We start from the raw sequence: 22,483 nt of genomic DNA, 5'->3' as shown, positions 1-22,483 counted from the left end.
TACCAAAAGCCCAGGGCAATAATTTTGAACTCAAATCTCAATACATCACTATTTTGCCCCACTTCCATGGGTTGACCTCTGAGGATGCATACCTATTTCTAAGGGAATTTGAAGAGGTATGTGTTCTAATTAAGATCCAATAGCTTTCTGATGATTCTGTTAAGCTTAGGTTTATCACTTTTGCATTGAAAGACCAAGCTAAGAAGTGGTTGTATGGGTTACCCACAAATTCCATAACCTCATGAGAACAGTTCACAGTTGTCTTCCTTGAGAACTTTTTCCCAACTCACAAGACCAATAAGCTTAGAAGTGATATCCTTCAGTTTAGGCAAAAGTCTAGTGAGTCATTTTCAAAACTTATGGAGAGATTCAAGGATCTACTCCAAGAATGCCCTCACCATGGCCTAGACTTATGGCATTTGTGTCAAATAATTTATGAGGGTAATGATTATCTAACTAAACAAATGATAGAGTCTATGTGCCGTGAGGGATTCACATCCTTTACAGATGAAGGAAAGGTATGGGAATTCTTACTTGACTTAGCTGACAAAACCCATGAGTGGGAATCAACCCAAGAGAGTGAAAGAACCATAGGAGGAAAAGGATATATTATGGATGGGATAGTAGCTAAGGAAGCCCATTTGGATAGCCTAATCAAGAGAATTAAGGCTATTGTTCCTAGAGAGCCATCATCAGTCAATTTGGTTAAGATTTGTGCTTCGTGCCAGTCCCCTGGACATCTTCTAAAAGAATGCCCTAATACCTCTGGGGGCACTTCTAATTATAGTGTTAATGCCTTATACCAGAATAATCCATATAGTAATACCTACAATCCAGGATGGAGAAATCACCCAGATTTCTCTTGGAATCAGAGCAACCAAGCAGGGCCTTCCAATTTCCATAATCAAGGTCAACCTGGACTCCAAAAGCCTCCCTTTGCACAACAATCTTTTTCTCAAAATAATTTTCCTAGGTCAAATGTAGGACCTCAGGCTAGTTTTCCTAGGGCCCCTCTCCTATCATCTTATCAGCAACCCCCTGGGTTTACCAATACTGGAGAGACAAGTAGAATAAGTGACTTGAAAAAAAATATGGCCCTCCTCATGACAAGCCATCAAAATCTTACGAGAGAACTCACTCAAGTTGTCTCAATTATGCGTGAGAGGGAGAAAGAAACTTTACCTAGTCAACCAGAGCCTAACCCTAGGCATCATCAGCCTGTTAGTTCACAAACATCAACTAATGCACCACTGAATATAGTACAAGGTCAGACCCAACAAGGGCCCTCTAACCAATGTAATGTTGTTTATGCCCTTAGGAGTGGTAGAGAGTACTAACAAAGCGTTCCTAAATCTTCCTCATCTATTACTTATATTAACTCTTCTTCAGTTGAGGGCACAAGTGTGCCTCTTGTTTCAGGTTCGTCTGATGAACCTAAATATTTTTATAAAACTAAAGATGATTTGGTTGAGGAAACAAAAAATGATTTTTCTGAACAGGGGCAAATCCCTAACAGTCCTTATGTTCATCCCGTCCCATTTCCTAATCGCTTGGTAAACAAAAGGTAGATTGCTTCCATGGACAAAATTTTAGAAGTCTTTAAAAAGGTAGAAGTGAACATCCCCCTTTTGAATGCCATATCTCAGATCCCCGCCTATGCAAAGGTACTAAAAGATTTGTGTACTCACAAACGTATCACTAGTGTGCCCAAAAAGGCGTTCTTGGCAGGTAACATTAGTTCCATAATTACTCAACCTATAGCAGCCAAGTATAAGGATCCAGGGAGCCCTACCATATCTTGTGTCATTGGCAACACCTACATTAAGCATGCCTTACTTGACCTTAGTGCAAGTGTGAATCTTTTACCTTACCATGTGTATAAGCAACTTAGATTGGGATAGGCAGATAGGCCTGTTAAAATTCCTAAAGGGATGGTTGAGGATGTCTTACTAAAGGTGGGAGAATTTATTTTTCCTGTTGATTTCATTGTGTTAGATACCAAGCCCTTCTCAACCAAGGATGAGATCCCAATAATTCTAGAAAGACCATTCTTGGCTACCAGTAATGCATTAATCAACTGCCGAAATGGTTTCTTAAGATTATCTTTTGGTAACCAAATTGTTGAGTTTAACATGTTTAGGATAGTCAAGCAACCACATATGAAAGAAGAGATTAATATGATTGAGGATTTTCTGGATTTTTCTGATGATTTAATTACCAACTTTGATATTAATTTTGATTCAGAATTCTAAGAGTGTATGAATGAGTTGGACGATGATAGTGAAAATTTCTTTTCTGAAGTCTTGAGTCTTCACACACCTGTGGAGCCCTTAGGACCCCTTTCCAATTCCATTCCCAAACCTTCTATAATTGAGCCCCCTAAGCTAGATCTTAAGGAGTTGCCATCTAATATGAGGTATGCTTTTCTAGGGCCTGACCAGACTCTTCCTGTAATAATTTTTCAAATTTGACTTCTAGCCAGGAAGAGGAGTTGCTTAAAGTGTTAAAAGATAATAAGGAAGCCCTAGGTTAGACCATGGTTGATATCAAGGGTGTAAGCCCTTCTATTGTGCAACATCATATACATCTTATGGAGGATTCCAAACCATCCACGAAACCCCAAAGAAGAGCTAACCCAGTAATGATGGAAGCTATTAAGAAAGAGATCCTAAAGTGCTTGGATCATGGAATAATTTATCCTATTTCTGACAGCCAATGGGTAAACCAAGTTCACGTAGTGCCTAAGAAGTCTGGTGTGACTGTAGTTCCAAATGCCAATAATGAACTAATTCCAACTCGTGTCCAATCTGGGTGGAGAGTGTGCATAGACTACAGGAAACTTAATGTGGCAACCTGGAAGGACCACTTCCCATTGCCATTCATTGACCAGATGTTAGAGAGGTTAGCTGGATATGAATACTATTATTTTCTTAATAGATATTCTGGCTATAACCAGATCCCAATTGCTTTAGAGGTCCTACTTTGGCTTTTGGCTAATGATCATACCATTCGGTTGCTTGATGTATGAAAATAAAAGTTTTGACTAAGGTACCCATTTTGAACGTATAAAAATCCTGTTGAGAAGAAAGAAACAAGCATGTGTCTTGAGATGGGACTTTCTTTTGAAAAATAAGAGACCCTTGTTTTATGGTGTTGGACCATATGTAAGTCAGTGGGTTCCTTGCACATTTGATTTGGAGTTGTGATCTTCTTTTCAATTTGGCATGGGTTGACAAATGCACAATTTTAAATGAAATGTCAAATGTGGTATAAAGAAGAATAAGAGTTGATTCCCTTGGAACTAGACAGGGCATTGCGCCTCAGGAAGCGTGGTGTCTTGATCAAAATTTCTTGGGAGGAAACTTCTGAAAGAACTCTAGCATCACTGTCTTTGTGGGCATATACAAAAAGTGAAGCTATATAGTAACTTGGGTGTCTAGTGTTTGCTCCACCATTTCATTCAGGCCAAAAGTAGTGGAGTAGAATAGAGTTTAAGAGAAATTGTCCTTGTGTTGGTCCTCAATGGACTTGGCCACTTGGACCACTTCAGCATATGTCTACAACTTCAACCCAACCATAGTAGAACTGATGCTTGGCCTCAACCTTTTCCAAACTTCCTGGCCTTGGACCTATCATTTTGAATGTGCTCTGGAGCAAAGTAGTATAGCTCCTCATAGTTTTGTTGGTATTCTAGCACTAATCAGGACCCTTGAACCAAATTGGAGAACTCACTCTCTCTCCTATCCTAAAAGCTCTAGGGGAAGTAGTTCCCAAAGAAGGTCTCCTTAAAGTCTTCCCAAGTGAGGGTGGGGTTGGTTGCCCTCATAATGGACTCAGTAGCCCTCCACCAAGCATCGGCTTCATTTTGCAATTAATAGCTGGCACGTAGCATTTTTTGTCATCATTGTAGCCCATCAACTTAAAGTCTTTCTCCATACACCCAATCCATCTTGAGGGAAGCAACTAATCATGACTAACATTGGAGAATTTTGGGGGCCTCATCCTTTGGAACTTCTCCATCATTTTGGTTAGGTCAGTCCAACCTTCTATGTGCACTTAGGCCTACCCTTGCACTTGAACAGGTACTGTCCTTGAAATCACCCCTGTACCTATCCTTGCACCAGTTCATGCACTTGCCCTTGCATCCCATCTAATGTCTTAAGGGTGGCTAAGCCAGCTAGCACCAGGGCTGGTGCAGGTGGAGTAAGGAGTGCGGGAAGTGCATACTGGGGCCCAATAATAGCCTGGATCCAGGTATCAATCCTGGCCATGAATTGAGTTTTCCTGTTCTTTCACCTCACGCATCATGTTTCCCATTATATTGGTAACATCTTGTGCTGTGATAATGGGTGGAGCCAGTGGTATATTACGTGGCCCACCCTGATTCTATGTAGGGAAAGTGGGAGGAAACACATTAGATCAGGATCGGGTATTCCTACGTGACGTGATTCCTGTTGAGGAATCTTAATTAGTCGCACATACATAGGTAGCAAGCATATTAAGGTCAACATGCGTAGTGGGCCCTGTATGAGTACACAAGGAGTATGTTAGGTTTAAGCATGCATAGGTGGGGTCCACATAGAATTGCAATCCGATCACATACATATTTGGGAGTCAATCCTCCAAATAAGGAACCAAATATTATAAAATAATATAAAATAAAAAAATATTTTGTTCTCAAAATGTTCACCAAAAACAGGCAAAAAAATTCATCGAAAATAGGGACTTTTTCATCAGATTTAATAGGTGTGTTTCTAGTGAGGGTAATAGAGAGCAGGTTTTCTAAAATTTTCTCCCCAGATCAAGGTCCAATGTTTCCGGTGGACCTAGAAATGCTATAGATAGGCTCAGGCCCTCTCCTCTTTCACCAAAACTCTACTCTAACATGTGGAGAAGAGAGGAAAATGACCAGAGAGGTCTGCCCCAGCTATTCCCCACCTTTTACTCACGATTTTGCGATTGATCGTCATCGCCTACGCACCCGTGGTGAGTTTTCCTTCCTCTCTAACCTAGGTTTTGGGATTTTCTCTTTTGCTTTAGGTATTCTCTTCTAACTTAGGTTTGTTCTTCCCAAACCTAGGAATCTTTGTTGCAACCATGTCTGGTCACCGTGTTGATCCCTGCTATGGTACTGCTAAAAAATAATCGGCTATTCTCATTAAAGAACAGTATGATCACCGGTTGTTCCGATTTGTGGAGGAGCAAGATCGCTGGGAGAAATTTGAGTATCAGAATGTTAATCTTGGGAAGTATGTGAGGACAAGGGACTTATGATGGTTCCACCTCCATCAACGTTTTGAAGATCTAGGGTGATACCGTATCTTAAAGTCGAACATGAAATACTACCCACGGCTCATGAGGCTTTTCTACTGCAATCTGCGATGTGAGAACCATAGCACCGAGGAGATGAGGATCACCTCAAGGATGGAGGGGATCAATATCTCCGTTGGTATAGCCGAGTTGGCTAACATACTAATGATCTCCAATGAGGGAGAGCTAGCCTACTGTCCTCCTAGGACTCTATCTTATAAGTTCCAGAACTTCGATGTCCAGGTAGAGATGAACAATATACTCACAAGGGATGCTTCTGGATGGCACCTATCTGCCAATTATTAGGCTATGCCAAAGGTTGTGTGCTGGGTTATTCAGCTGAATGTCCTCCCCACCAGTGGCCACTTTGTTGAGGTGTCCATCCTACAGGCCTATGTCACTTACTATGTCTACAAGGGGCTGCCGGTTTACCTCCCTTATCTATTGATGTGGGCTATGGTGACAAGGTCTGAGGGAGGGGCACGTAAGGCTGGAAACCTCTACTACGGGTGGATCTCGACTGAGGTCTTCCTACACTTTGGTGTAAATTTGGAGGGTGAGGAAAGCTTGGGGCCTGATGTCTTGGACTTCAACCAAGATTCTCTAAAGAAGATGAAGTTGATCATTGATGAGATCACTGAGGATGAGGCTAAGGGGGAATGACCAATGGAGATAGAGGATCAACTGGGATATGGTGATGGGGTGGTCACGATGGTGATCAGGAGGGTGATGGCGCTGCTGACCCTCCACATGTGCCTCCTGCTGGGGTGTTTCCACCACGTAACCCTTAGACTATGGGGACTTCTATTGCCTCCTCATCCCATGGCACTAAGGGTTTGAGGCCCTATGGACTCAACCATGTGATGGCTTGCCTGGATACCACCACCAACCTACTAAGGAGGATGGATACTCGACTGAGGAGTGTGGATAGGACTACTGCCTTCTAGACAACCGGGTGGCCTCCCTTGAGGGACAGATGCAGGCAATAGTCTTCCACCTTGCCATTCCAGTGCTAGGCCCGAGAGCACAGGGTCAGAATCAAGCTCAAGGCCAGGGGCAGAATCAATAGCAGTAGTGACTTATGTTGCCATGTTAGTCTTATAATTTCCTATTTTATGCTTCCCAACACAACCAAATTTTCTTTACAGTTTGGATCTTCAAGATGTTAGTTTGCATTTTATTTTCTGTCATTCGCTTATGTCATTTGAATTCCTAGATTTTTAGGCTAGTTAGGATTTCCTTCTTTCTGTCATTTATATTAGGAAACATTGGTGAAGCTTATGTACTCAGTTCTCTTTATATATATAATGAAATGGCTTTGACACCTACACTTGTCTCCTATTTATGAAATTTCTATATATTTTTGTCTTTGAGAATTTTTATTTAAATCCTAATCCCTAAATCATGGTTCAGTTGAGATTGTGAGTTCAGGCAGAGCATCACACTCTGATACCAAGCTGTCACACCCCACTTCCAGTAAACCCATCTTACCGTTAGAAATACCAATGGTGTGAGTAAGATGCTAAACCGTCTTACCGACCTACCAGGATCTCTGGTAGTTGTACCTTAACATTCACAATCTCACAACACAAACCAAACAAATAGCAGCAGAATCAGAGTATAATAGCAAAATCATAATTAAAATGGGGAAACATCTAATGATATCATATATATATATAACCAAGTTATTCCATTACAAATATCAAGGACTTATAAATAATAAGCCCAAAATATACCATTCACAATTCGGTATCAGAATAACATAAAATGACACTCAATCACTCAAGCTGCCACATAAGCACAGGTGTCGCATGCACAGTCCTGGTCATGCTCTTCCATTTTTTGCATCCACTTGTCAGTCACTCCGTACTCGGGTGCAAAGGTAGAGTCACATCCCATCAGTACAATGGTACTTGCATCATCATCTAAAAAGTAGCACATACGTGGGGTGAGCTTCCAACCTGCTCAATGAGGGGTGGGGTTCATGCACAATCAAGTACAATCATCTACATACATAAAATAAATCATGATGCCATGAGCATAGAAATAAACACTTAGTCCATGATGCGAATGATGTAATCCATTTATTTATTAAACCACCTAACAATACAACTATAGGTGATCATTTGGCTGCCCACCCCACAGAAGATGGAAGAGCCTTAGACAATGCCTTTCCCGATGAAGGAATCACAGCATTAAAGGAACATGACATAGCTAATGAATGGTAGTTGTTATTTAATGGAGCAGCTAATCAAAAGGGGTGTGGTGCAGGAATATTGCTTGTCACTACTGATGGCCTTTACTTGCCTTCGTCATTCCTCCTCGACTTCCCCTATACCAACAATATTGCTGAATATGAAGCTTGTGCGTTGGGATTAGAAACAACCTTGACTATTAGGGTGAAAAGGATCAAGGTGTATAGAGATTCATCCATTGTCATTTGTCAGATGCAAGGAATGTGGAAAACTAGAGATGAAAAGTTGAAGTAGTATCAAGAACATCTGGAAGAGGTGATTGGACACTTTGAGAAGATCTCATTCGAATACTTCTAGAGAGAGAACAACTGGTTTGCTGATGCCCTTGCAACCTTGGCTTCCATGGTAGAATACAACCCTATAGCTAGAGTCCAACCATTTTTAGTGGAACAAAGAAGAAGACCCATTTATCAAAATTTAGTGAACTCTCTCACCATAAATGGCCGGTCTTGTTTCGCTCATATTGTGGATTTTATTAAGGAAAGGAAGTACTAGGTTAAAGCCACAGAAAGAGAAAAGAAATTTCTGAGAAGATATGCCATCCAGTTTATTCTTCAAGGGGACTTGTTATATAAGAGGTCCTATGATGGAATACAATTGTTGTGCATGGATGAGGAGCAAGCTACGACAATCATGGAGGAAATTCATCAATGCCTTTGCGGACCCCATATGAATGCCAAGATGCTAGCTAAGAAGATTCTCATGCTGGGATACTATTGGAACACAATGGAAGCAGACTATGTGAGCTCTGTCAAGAAATACCACAAATGTCAAATATTGACCAATATCATACATATCCTGCCAACGGAATTGCACTCATTCAGTTCTCCTAGGTCGTTCTCTACTTAGGGCATTGACATCATTGGGAAGATCAACCCCAAAGCATCCAATGGTGACGAATTCATCCTGGTAGCCATTGATTATTTCACCAAGTGGGTAGAAGCTCAGTCATATGTAGTCCTCACATCTACTAAGGTGGCAAAATTCATCCAAGAAAATATCATTTCTCAATATAGAGTACCTCAAGAGTTGATATCAGATCAAGGATCCCATTTCTGAGGTAAAATCAACAAAATTTGCATGAATTTCGGTATTAAAAAGCATTGCTCTACCACTTACAGGGGGTAATAGAAGCAACTAACAAGAACATCAAGGTGATCGTACAGAAAATGGCTGAAATACACAAGGATTGGGCGGATAAGTTATCACTTGGTTTATGGGCATATCAGGCTTTTGTATGATCCTTGATAGGGGCAACCCCTTTTTCTTTAGTATATGGGGTTGAGGATGTTCTACCCATAGAAATCTTTGTACCAGCCCTAATGGTGCTTCTTGATCGTCAGTTACTTGAAGGAGAATGGGTGAAGGCTAGACACGATGAGCTCAACTTTCTTGACGAAAGGCGTATGAAAGCCATGGATAACCTAAAGAAATATCAACTGAGAATGGCAAGGGCCTTCCATAAGAATGTGAAGCCCCATCACATAGAGGAGGGTGAACTTGTTCTTCAAGAACAAAGAGCCCTAATTCATAACCCAAGAGGAAAATTCAAATCCAACTGGAGTGGCCCATTCACTGTCAAAGAGATTCTACCAAGCAAGGCTGTGAAACTCATAGACCACAATGGAGAAGAAATACCCGGATTGGTCAACATGGATTAACTCAAGAAATATTATGTTTGATAAGGTGAATAGCCCGAACTACGCCAAACCTGATTCCTCTCAAAGGATACGTAGGCAATCTGACACGTGCAAGTGCTGTCTCAAAAATCTCAAGGTAATAAATTGGTTCCTAGATTAATAATCAAGGTATCTTAAAAAGATCATTATAGCTTGTGTCCCCCAAGAATCGCCATTTGGCATGCAAGGCCATTAGGCCTCTGTCATCGGTCTATGGTCCTTCAGATTCTTATCCAGAATTCCATCCCCTAAAAGTTGCCACCCGACACTAGTATGTCAAGGCCAGTTCATTTCCCACCATTGATTAGTAAAAAAAAAAAGAGAGAAAAGGATTTTGATGCAGCAGTGGTAAAGGTTTGGTTGTGTCAATAGCTAATGAGCGATACTTTGAAAAATCATCACATCTCTTCTTTTCTTATGATGGTTTCAGGAAAAGTCATGGATTCTTTAGATGAAACATTGAGGAAATGGATTGTGGACATAAACATGGTGACACAAGGTCTGCTGGAATCTACGAGTATGTCAATGCTCAACCAGATTTGGTGCATTGAGCTACATAACAATCTGCTCCGATAAGTGCCTCAGCATTAGGATGCCGATCTTCATGTATTTCGGTTTGGGTTGGTTGAGACCTGTCCAACTCTCGAAGAATTCCAAGTTTATATGTTATCTCCACCTAAGGGTAAGTTGATTCAACCATTTTTGAAGAAAGATCACTCAGAGGATATTTAGGACTTTTTCGAATAGGAAAAGGAGGAAATGAAGCAATTCATCAGATATGGGAAGATTGACATTCTGAAGGTGGCTAGAATCTTCAATCAATACCTACCATTGGGGGGAATCTATCAACAAAGATCATAGGATGCTTATCTACTATGCATAATAGCTCGCTATATTCTCTGAACTCTAGGACGTGGTGCACCACTTGTTCTAATAGAGGTGGTAAAGCAATTAAAGAAAGGAGGAGATATCATTCCTACAGTCCTTACAGAGACATTCAAAGGACTTGATGACATGAGCCATAATCGTAAATTTGGACTTGATCATTATCATGGAAGTCCTGCCATTTTCCAACTCTTGATAAACTAAAGCTGATTAGGCCGTTAAATGGAGGTCAACTCAGGGCTCTTTGTTACCAAGAAAGGAGGGAAGCCCCAGAATTCAAGCTCACTGTTGAGTGGAAAGAGTACCTATAAGGAGGAACTACAAAGGATATTGCATGGAGATGTCCAGGGAAGCCACAAGAAGATTTTCTGATGAAGACCCCTAGATACAATTAAGTCAGGTTGATGGGAGTGACTCACACATCCTTTTACTTGCCTACGTACATCAGCCGATAGTATGGACTGAAAGCAGAGGACCCAGAGGAGTTGGTCAACTTTTACCCACCCCAAGAATTATCTCCTTATATTGTTACCCACCTATGCTATTTATGGTAGGAAAGTTATTTTCATGTAATTCACTTGGTAGTAGAATGAGGGAATATTTGGATTTTTGTGTTATCCCGATTATTCTAATGAAGACTTGAGTTATGGAATTGATCATGCCTAAACATTCCAAACTATAAACGAAAAAGGATTTTCTTTGTGCCAAAGATAGGTTTCCATTCATAAGATGCCAAAATAAAAACAAAAAATGAACAAATAGGGGAGGGAAAAAGAAAGAAGAAAAGATATGCATATGTTTGTGTCTACAGGAACTATAGGAGCAAATCCATAGGAGTCAAAGTCATCATCTGAACCATGCTCAGCGTCATCCTCATGAAAGGCCAAAGATCTAGAAGGCGCCAATCCTGAACTCGTCAACCTCCATGCGAGATCCTCAACTTGCCTTAGCAAATGGGCATTCTCCTGTCGATAGGAGCTGACCTGTCTCCTCAAGGCATTGTTCTCCCTCTCCTAGGGGAACATAGGAAATGATCAAGAAAGGACGCAATAAATAAGAGGGATGGGGCTAAGAACAGGAGGATACTTTATTAACCACGACCTCAGATAAAATCTGATGCATTCTCCTGAGATCAGCATAGATCTTCGAAGAAAATTGAGGAAGAGCATGTCAGTCAAAAGAAGTCAAGAACCAATCAAATAAGAGGTGTTTGGATACTCACACAGTCATATGGGATGGGAAGTTTGATGGAGGCATCTCTATCTAATTTGCGCTCCAAGAGCTGGCGAATGCCCAGATGGGTCGCATTGGGATAGGACCAGCCCAGGAAACCACTAAAAGGACTGGTAGCCATTCGGAGTGGTCCCCTCACAATACCAAAAGACCCAACCTGGGACGAGGCAGCAGCACCCGCTCGTGATTGAGTGGGAGGGGAATCCACATGCCATATCCTCCACTGAAAGAATGTCAATATAAAAAAAGAGAAGGATTTTAAATATGAAAAAGATGCTCAAGAGAGGAAACATACTAGTGGCCCTCTAGGACCAAAAGGAGCACATACTATCTCCTCCTTAGGAAAGGCTTCGTAATCCCTGTCTTGATCTAGGAGGGAGTCATCCCATACTCCTTTGGCCAATCTCTCAATCTGACCCGTAGGGATACACTCTAAATTATGCATAGTGGATGGAGGAAAGCAAGGAGAGGAGCGCATAGCAGGATCAGACCACTGAGGAGTGACACGCTCTCCTAGATACCAAGCATGGCCCCAAATACCCCTTAATAGTACACTGTTCTCTATCAAGTACTTGGCTCGAGCAAACTCATCAGGGTTAGGGAATTTGAGATATCATAATGGTCTCCAATTAACTTGCAAAGTCAAGAAGAGGTGAGTACAACATAAGGCAAAAGGGAAATTTGATACCAAACATGACTTACCACTGTGAGGCCATTCAAGAGTGAATGGGTGGTGGTCCCAGAAGGATAGCGTCTGTTCTTCAACACCTGGCTGTCTCCCCGTCTTGTAGCTATGGGGAAGGGCGAGCTCTAAGGATCCTTCAACATAGGGGTTGGGGTCTCTAGGTGTTCATACCACTAATGCTGAATTAAAATATCAAAATAAGGAGATGCAATCGATAACAGAAAAAAAAAAGAATAGAAGGGAAATATAAAGTCACCTGGAGAATGTAGCCTGCCCCCTTGAGGCCCTGATCCTCATATGCTAGTAGGTCCAGGGTCCGCAGAAGATATGCATAGACGGCCCTGCCCTAATCCCAAGAATCCACCTCCCGAAAGTTCCAAAAAAGAACAACCATGTGGATATCCACCCCACCCCGGAGGTCACTAAGGAGATACTGTGCCACAGAAAATAAGAGGAAAGAGCGGGTTATCTGTGCAATGTTACCTAGGTTCACCCTCAGGTCCGCCCCTCATCTAATGGGCAATGATCACACCTAAACAGACATGCATCTAATCCCCCTGGATATCAATACCCATCAAGTCTGTAAAATCCTGTGCTGTCAAAGTCACAGGAAGGGATAAGGGCCTCCCCCCAAAGGGTACGCTCATTATAGAATAAAAGCACAGGGGAGTGATAGTGTGAGGGTAGCAGCCGGAGATGGACTTATGATGTTATCTCTCTTCCCTTTTTTTGGGGGGTGGAAGGACTTGCATCCCGTCCGTCCTCTCTCCTCTCTTTCTCTTTTTAGTGAGGGAGGGGTGGGTCATCTATGCTTTGCCTAGGGGCCCCGCACTGCCATATCACCACTTAGAGATACGTGGAGGCCTATTTCGTAAGAGTGTAAAATTTATCATTCTAGACGGGGGGTTTGATGATGGTCCAATATAGGGATCTGGATCATACAAAAGGGTTTGGCGTCGCCACCAAGGATTATGGGCCTAGGACCCGAAGGTGGCCCCAATTCTGAAGAAAAGGGCCCAATAATTGGTCGGGTCCAGAGATTTGGGGTAAGTGTCAGATTATAGAGTTGGGAAGGTGTTAGGCACCAAATTTACTAAGTTCAATCGGTCTTCCTACTAGATGCTTAAGAACGAACATTTTCCATAATTATTACTATTCCACATAAATGGCTAAGTTATCACACATATAGACATTGACCGAATTTAAACTACTATGTACATTAAAACAAGGTTTATTAGATATCTACATTATGCTTAAATGAGGAGAGAGATTATACTTGAATTTGACCCCTGTTTTGGGTCAAGAGGGGTGGGCCCCTGATTAGTACCGACTCAGACTGGCTTTCATGTTCTCCTGGCTCAGGGGAAGATGGTCTTGACCACCACCTTCCTTTCTTGAGAGATGCTGATTGTGATGATATTCGGACAGGGTTCTGGCTAAGAACGGTTACTTTCAGATTTGGATTCGAACAGAGCTTCGACTAGTGAAGGCTATTCCTGGATTTGGATTTGGGTTTGGATTTGGATAGAGCTTCGGCTAGGGTAGGCTATTTTCCGGTTGAGGATGAGGTGGCACTCTAGCAGAGCTTCCGCTAGGGATAGGCTATGGGAGGGCTAGGCTGAGATGGCACTCCGGCAGAGATTCTGCTTAGGATAGGCTAGAGAGGGCTAGGTTAAGGTGGCACTCCAATAGAGCTTTTGCTGGGAATAGGCTAGGGAGCGCAAGGCTGAGGTGGCACTCTGGCAGAGCTTCACTACTATGGAGTGAGATGGGGTTGTTTGGTGTGTAAAATCCAAAGGAGTGGGGTATTTATAGGTTTTCTTGCCAATAGGAAAGAGGGAACCTCTTTTTTCGACAGACAAAAGGGGGGTTCTTGCCTAAAGTGGGTGGAGAGGGCTTTTATCCAATAGGTAAAAGAGGTCCTCGAACCAAAATGGGTGGGGAGGGCTTTTGTCCAATGGGTAAAAGAGGGGCTTTTGGGAGAGAGAATCCTAAGCAAAAAAGGGATTTTTTGGGCTTAAGTCGGTGAAGAGGGAATTTCTTCACCCACTGGGTTAGGGGAATATCAATCCTGGGCATTGACAATGGTGTGCGAGACTAAGCCAAAGTGCATGGGGCATGGTTAGTATAGGAGGGCAGGCAATGCGGGTAATGTCATGGGTGTGCGGTGCATGGCATGCGAGTATTGGTATGTGGGTGTGACCTGGGAACATAGGTGAGCACAAATTGGGCATAGATGGGGTGCGAGCAGTGTGGCATAGGTGGGCAAAAATGGGTGGGCACCATGGCACAGGTGGGCATAGGCTAAGCGGGCACCATGGCATAAGTGGGCACAGGTTAGGAGGGCAGCATGTCGCAATTGGGCACAGGTTGCCCTGCACACACGTGGGCTAGCCTATGCGTGAGCATGGTGTGTAGCAATGGTGTATAGGGCATGCAGCAGTGGTGTGCCGAGCGCTTGTAGGGATACACAAGGGTACAGGCTAGGATGTGGGGGGACATAGGCCAGGGTGCACAGGGGCATGGGCAGGGGTGCATGGGGGTGCGGGCAGGGGTGTGCGCGGGGCGTAGGCCAGGGTACACGGTGGCGTGGGTGAGGGTGTACAGGGGTATGGGGGCGCGGGCAGGGGTGCACGGTGGTGCGGGTGAGGGTGGACGGGGGTGCGAGGCTATGGCAGCGAGGGTGCGGCTGGATTGGTGCAGGCTTGGTGCATGGTTGGATGGCACCATGTGCTGCAGCCATGGGCAGCAGCCAAGGGCAACAAGCATGCATGCGGTGTAATGTATTCTGGTTCTAGGGTAAGAATGTTTCACAACTTTGAGGGTAGTGATCTCTTGAGATAAAAGAAAGAGAAGGGAATAATTGTCTTCTCATCCTATTCATTGATCTTCCTCCCTTTTATAGGATTTTCATACAATTCGGTTATAACCAATTCTGCTACAATCAACCTTCACAACTGTTTCACCTGTAGTCCCTCAAGGTCACAGGCCTTGCCTTCTGCCTATTGCTCCTTCGCAAGGGTATTGCATCTGGCGTGTTACTTGCTATATCAGCAACTATATTGTCATCTTCTGCCTCGTCACTTTGGATCGTAACATTGTCATCCGCTTTTGAATGAACCTTGTCCTAAGGGTTCAGATGTGGGTATAGACATTAGAGTCTAGATAGATCCTCCCCAGTAGCCTCCTCCAATGGAAGATCCTGCCATTGAACTAATGCTTGTATGACCCACTGACCCTGTCGTTTGATGTGTCAAGAATTGAGAACAGCAGCGGGGTCTAGAGTTGCACTGTCATTAGCAATGGTAAGAGGTGTGGGCATTGATTGTGAGGTCGGATCTCCATGGTATTTCTTAAAAAGTGAAATGTGAAACACTAGGTGTATTTTTGCACCTGTTGACATCGAGCTTGTATGCCACCTTGCCAATTCAACCCACCACTTTGAAGGGACCAGAATATCGGCGGCCAAGTTTTTGATTCAAGTGCAAGGCTAAAGATTGTTGGCGATATGGCTGCAGTTTCATGAACACCCAGTCTCCATTGTCAAACTGTTTGTCGACTCACCCTTTATCCGCTTGATACTTCATGTGCACGTGAGCACGAGTGAGGTTGGCCTTAAGTACCTGAAAGTGTGTCATCCCTTATTTGCAGCTTGTGGTCTACCATTTCCACCATGGAAGTGTCTAGAACATATCGAGACAAAGTTGGGGGTTGGCGCCCATACAATGCTTGGAATGGAGTCATGCCTACTGATGAATGGTAGGCTATATTATACCAATACTCAGCCCAGGGTAGGTATCTAGCCCACTATCTTGGTTCGTCAAGAACAAAGCTACATAAGTACATCTCGAGGCAATAGTTGAGTTGTCACACCCCGTTCACCCTGAACCGGAGCGGTGACCGAGTTAACACCGGTTAACCCAAACCTGCCAGGATCATCAGATACTGTATTCCACCACAGCATACACACACTAACATCAATTCATCAGATCAGCGGAAGACTAAGTTTTACCTGTAAATAATTCCCATATACTTGATACCCAATGGTGATACAATAATTATAGACATTTGGGCCCGAAGGCATGATATATACACAAAAGAGTAAAGTTCGAATATCAAGTATATACAGGAAATCATCAAAATCATCAGGGTACACAGCTCGGCTCGGTAGTGGAGCTCAACACGGCCTCAAAACTGCTGTCCCGCAGCACAGCTCTCACACGCGCAGTCTACGCCGTGCTCAAACTCCTCAGGGGTCCACCAGTCCTCTCCAGGAAACTCGACTGTGGAACCCACCCCATGCTCCTCAGATGAATGACCTGCAAAATCATCTAAAAAGGGGGTGCACACGTGGAATGAGCTCACTAGCTCAGTAAGTAGAGAGGTGGACCACACACAACAGTCCACACAACACAACACATCATATGCACTACATGCCATGCAATACATTTTAAATCAAATTCACCTAAGCAACATTACTAAGTCTTTGGTTTAAGTGCTACTACAACCACAGTGCGCGTATACTCCGGGTACGAGCCGCGAACTCCCTCCCGTAATACGCCCATAGGGCTGTTAGAGAAGGCCCACCGTGAGTACTCGGAAAAGTAAAGAAATGCCATCCACCGGCTCTCAACAGAAATGTAAATAAATTAAATGACAGTGCTGACTCCAGCAATTTAAAAGCAGTACGATTGGCCCTCTTGAAATACCACCGGGGTTGCCGGCTGTCCTACACGACTCGCCGGGTGTAATGCCTAACCGCCACAGTGTCCGACAACCGCGACCCCTGCTTCCCCCCAAGTGGCAACCCAACACCTTAACCCCTGTTGGGAAGGGTCGTAGCACGGGATGGTGAGAATCCTAATACCGCATGCTCCTATATGCAGTACGACTGCATAGTGCCACCGTGTCCCATACCACGGGCCACCAATGCATTCGTTTCCAAGCCGACAACGGCATCTAGTCTATCAATGTATTATGCACCATGATGTCCACATTCAACATATAAACATCTCATTCAATGGGCATTTGAAAAGTAAACATAGCATATATGCACATCAATGTGAGGAATGACTAATCTATATAGCATATTCATGATGACATGACTAAATTAGATATAGTTATATGAATGCCAAACAAATGCCTTGAAATAGGCCAAACGTCCTCTCTCTCCACTTACATGTAGCGTACAAGGAGTCCCGCTCGGTACGGGTGAGATCCGGAGCGAATCGGGAAGGCTTTGGTGAACCTAACAAAATTGAGCGGGGTTAGTACTTCACCATTTTAGAATCAAAATTAATGAAATCCGACGTCAAAATCGTGTTTAGAACGTCGAAAGAAGGTCCCACGTCCGATTTGGGCTCGATCGGACCCAAAAATCACATTCTGGCCACTCGGGTGGGTCACTCAGGTGGGTTGTCTACCCACCGGTCCTACCCGCCGGTTTTGGACCGGCGGGTATGGACCCGCCGGTAGGACCCGCCGGTCCTACCCGCCGGTTTGGCCAGAACCCCCCTGGTCCTCTCAGGTGGGTGACTCAGGCGGGTTGTCTACCCACCGGTCCTACCCGCCGGTTTTGGCGGAAAAACTCCAGTTTCTTCTCAACTTCCCCCATTCCTTGGGGACCCAAATAGGGCTTTTCTCAACCCATTCCTCACACCTTTAAAGTCCCATAGGAGGGTTCTAGCTTAGATCTAAGTTAGATTCGAGTGAGGGGAACCATCTTACCTTCTTTGCTCAAGAATGACTTCAAACCCTTCAAATCACTTTCCAACTCACAATGCTCCTTCTATCTTGTCAATATCTCTTCAAATCCTTCAAGATCGACACATAAATCATCTATTAGACCTTAGATTCATCATTTCAAAGGGTGTCTACAAGATCTTAAGAAACCATACCCGAATCAAGGGTTTAAGGCGTGGGTATGGTGAATGTTCATAAAACCCAACTTTTCTTACCTCCAACTGTAGATCTCGAGTTGAAGATTACTCTCCCGGCACCGGAATGGCAAGATCGAGCTTCGGCGCCGCTGAAATCCTTCCTTTCTTCCTTCTTCCTCTTTCTTCTTCCCTTTCTTTTCTCTCTCCTCTTTACTTTTCTCACCAAACGTACGAGGGTAATAAATGGAAAGAAAAGAAATCATAAAGCTTTATATACTATTCCTACTTAAGTGAATAGTGTTGGATGGGTCACTCAGGTGGGTGGGTGTACCCACCTGTCATACCCATCCAAGAGTAAAAACTTGGGATTTTGACCGGGCTCGGACCTCGGCTCGGACCCTACCCCAAGCATACAATGTAGCATACGTATATAACCTTAAAATACGGATATAATACCTGTTCTATCCGTACATAGCCTTATGGTAGGTGCACGTACACGGTTTGGGCACTCCCGTCTCTTCTGGCACTGGCTCGGACTTGTCGGGCCAGCCGGTGTTTAAGGTCACCCGTGCCATCATAGCCCATAAGGAACTCGCTCTAACATCCTCTGGCTCGGTTCCTGCATGGTTAAACCGGTTCAATCGCGAAATCAGACCGGGTTTAAGAAGCGGGGTATTACATTACCCCCCCTTCTGAAAAATTTTGTCCTCGAAATTGCGTACCTGGTTGATCAAAAAGATGAGTGTACTTGGCTCGCATTTCTTCTTCTACCTCCCAAGATGCTTCTTCAAGTGAATGATCAGCCCATCGCACCTTTACATAGGAAATGGAGCGGTTGCGAAGGGTTTTCACCTTCCGGTCCAAGATTTCAGCTGGCTGTTCTGGGTAGGTCATATCAGTTTCTAGGTACTCTGGTTCCACAGGTAGTACATGAGATGGATCATGCACGTGCTTCTTCAGCATGGATATATGGAATACATTGTGAACATCCCCAAGCGAAGGTGGCAGAGCAAGCATGTAGGCTACTGAGCCAACCCGGGATAAGATCTCAAATGGTCCCATGTACCTTGGGCTCAACTTCCCCTTTCTGTGAAACCTTTGCAAACCTTTAGTAGGAGAGATCTTGAGAAATACCTTTTCTCCTGGCTGAAATTCAATCTCCTTCCTGCGGGTGTCCGCATAGCTCTTTTGACGGGACTGAGCTGCTTTAATCCGTTCCCTAATAACGTCGACCTTGTCACAAGTCATTTGGATCATCTCCGGTCCTAACATTCGACGTTCACCTACCTCATCCCAATACAAAGGAGTTCTGCACTTTCTGCCATATAACGCCTCATATGGAGCCATCCCAATTGTGGCTTGGTAACTGTTGTTATATGCAAACTCCATAAGAGCTATATATTCTTCCCAACTGCCACTCATCTCCATTGCACATGCCCTGAGCATGTCTTCTTATATCTGTATGGTTCGCTCCGACTGACCATCCGTCTGTGGGTGAAAAGCTGTACTCAAGTTCAGTTGCGATCCCAAGGCACGCTGTAAGCTTTTCCAAAATCTGGAAGTGAACCTTGGGTCCCTATCTGAAACAATGCTCACTGGCACTCCATGTAAGCGCACTATGTTGTCCATGTAGAGTTGTGCTAGTTTGGTCATGGAGAACTTGGTCTTGATAGGAATGAAATGAGCAGTCTTGGTAAGCCGATCCACAATCACCCATATCGCATCTATTCCCTTAGGTGTACCTGGTAGTCCGGTGACGAAATCCATTGTAATCCTTTCCCACTTCCATTCTGGTACTGGGAGTGGCTGAAGGGTACCATAAGGTCGATGCCTCTCAGCTTTCACCTTCTGGCAGGTAAGACAAGTCGCCACATACAAAGCTATGGTGACTTTCATGCTTGGCCACCAGTAACTCTGTTTGAGGTCTTTGTACATTTTGGTACTTCCTGGGTGGAGTGAGTACTCGGAGCTAGGTGCTTCTCTCACTATCTTATCTTGTATATCCAAATCATCGGGTACACACAATCTGTCTCGAAACATCAATGCCCCATCACTGGCTAAACTAAAATCTGGGTCGTTCATTGTTTGGTCTTGAACCTTAACCCTGATCCGCTGTAATTCAGGATCCAAAGGTTGCTTCACAATCACCTCTTGCCTAATTGCCGGATGCACCTGTAGAGCCGACAAGGATACCGTCAACCATTTAAGGTTTTCTGGTTGAGGTTCAAGCTCTAAGCTTGCCCCTTCATACAAGAGGGTCTCTTCCATTAGCATCGCCTCTTGCACAAGTGGTGAGCTTACTGCTAAGCATGAAAGCGACACAGTCTGTGTCTTCCGACTCAATGCATCTGCCACTACATTAGCCTTGCCGGGATGATACTGAATATCGCAGTCATAATCCTTCATGAGTTCAAGCCATCTTCTCTGTCTCATATTCAAATCCTTCTGGGTGAAGAAGTATTTCAGGCTCTTGTGGTCACTGTATATCTCACACTTCTCCCCATACAAATAGTGTCGCCAGATCTTAAGGGCAAAAATGACTGCAGCTAGTTCCAAATCATGAGTGGGGTAATTCTTCTCATATTCCTTTAGTTGTCGGGATGCATACGCTATTACCTTCCCGCGTTGCATGAGAACACAACCCAAACCAACTTTGGAAGCATCGGTATAAACTGTCATTCCACCTGTGCCTTCAGGAATAGTCAGCACAGGTGCGGTCACCAACTTTTCTTTCAATTCCTGGAGGCTCTTCTCACATTCCTCTGCCCAGTCGAATTTCACACCCTTATTAGTCAACTCGGTCATTGGTGCTGAGATCCGAGCAAAATTCTCGATGAAACGCCGGTAATATCCAGCCAAACCCAGGAAGCTTCTAATTTCAGTAACATTCTTGGGACTTTCCCATTCCACTACTGCTTTTACCTTAGCAGGATCTACTTCGATTCCAGCTTTAGACACTACGTGCCCCAGGAATCCAACTTGTTCAAGCCAGAATTCACACTTGCTGTACTTGGCAAACAACTGTTGATCTCTCAACCTCTGTAACACCATTCTCAAGTGTTGAGTGTGCTCCTCCTCAGTCTTGGAATAGATCAAGATATCATCAATAAAAACAATTACCCATTTGTCAAGCACATCCTGAAATACTCGATTCATTAGATCCATGAATGTGCCGGCGCATTGGTTAACCCGAAGGACAACACTAGGAACTCATAATGGACCATATCGAGTCCTAAATGCTGTTTTGGGTATATCGCTGCTCTTTATCTTGAGCTGATAATAGCCGGACCGAAGGTCTATCTTCGAAAATACCCTGGCTCCTTGCAACTGATCAAATAAATCATCAATGCGGGCAACGGATACCGGTTCTTAATGGTTAGCTTATTCAACTCCCGGTAATCTATGCACATACGCAAACTACCATCCTTCTTCTTGACAAACAACACCGGGGCACCCCAAGGTGAAACACTTGGGCGAATAAACCCCTTTTCTAATAGTTCTTGCAATTGCATCTGCAACTCCTTCAATTCCGCTGGTGCCATCCTGTATGGAGCCTTAGATACTGGAGCTACTCCAGGAGTCAAGTCTATGGCAAACTCCAACTCCCTATCAGGTGGTAAATGCATCAGATCATCTGGGAAAACGTCGGGAAACTCTTTGACCACCTTTACTTCTTCTAGAGGTGTAACTCTTGCATCAACATCGAGTACCGAGGCTATGAAACCCTGACATCCACTTTCTAGCAACTTTACCGCTTGGAGAGCGGAGACGAGGACCTTCCTCACCCTTTTCATTGTATCTGCTCGGTATACCCACTCTTTCCCTTCGTCATCTGTTACCTTAATCAACCTTTCCGCACAGATCACATTAGCTCGATGAGCCGACAACCAATCCATACCCAATATAACATCAAAATTCTGCATATTGAATTTAATGAGTTGTGCTTCAAAGTTCTTCCCACTAATCTCCACCGGGCACGGCCCATACACTTCCTTCAACTGTGCAATTTTACCAGTAGGCATACTAACAATCATTCCATGGTCTAGGATCTTTGGTGACATCCCAAGCTTCCCCACAAATCTCTTAGATGCGAAGGAATGGGTAGCTCCTGAATCAAATAAAACATAGGTTGGTATGCCCGATATGGGTAGGATACCTAGTATAACAATGTATATAATTTCAGCAGGTCATCAATATGAATCATAATGAACTTCTTAATTTAAAATGTACCTGCTACCACTTCTGTACTAGCCTCAGCTTCCTCGGCTGATAGGGCATACATCCTTCCCTGCGGTTGATTGCCTCGAGGCAAGGGAGGTCGGTAAGCAGAGGGCTGACTGGAGGGCAAGGCTGGTCGGGACCGACAGTCTTTCGCATAATGCCCATAGGAATGGCAATTGAAGCAACGAATCTGAGACGTCGGAACTGGAGCGGGGCCCCTCTGCACTTGACCCGATGCAGATGAAGGTCGAGGTGGCCTTGGAGCTGTAGGTGCCACACTAGTGTTCGGGCGAAAAGAAGTAGAACCCGAACCACCAACTGGCCTAGGAGGGAAGC

The 22,483-nt window shown here is 44.1% G+C and overlaps 1 non-coding gene across 1 annotated transcript; it reads right to left on the bottom strand.

The window, feature by feature from the left end:
- Positions 1 to 299: 299 nt before the first annotated feature.
- Positions 300 to 406, bottom strand: LOC122092559. Its single transcript, XR_006144212.1, has one exon. It is a non-coding gene; the product is annotated as a small nucleolar RNA R71 (small nucleolar RNA).
- Between the last annotated feature and the right edge of the window lie 22,077 nt (positions 407 to 22,483).

This window comes from Macadamia integrifolia, chromosome 10 (genome assembly GCF_013358625.1).
Source record: "Macadamia integrifolia cultivar HAES 741 chromosome 10, SCU_Mint_v3, whole genome shotgun sequence".
NCBI classification, from domain to species: domain Eukaryota; kingdom Viridiplantae; phylum Streptophyta; class Magnoliopsida; order Proteales; family Proteaceae; genus Macadamia; species Macadamia integrifolia.
The sequence above is the reverse complement of the archived record's forward strand: the minus strand, read 5'-3'. Positions and strand labels throughout refer to the sequence as shown.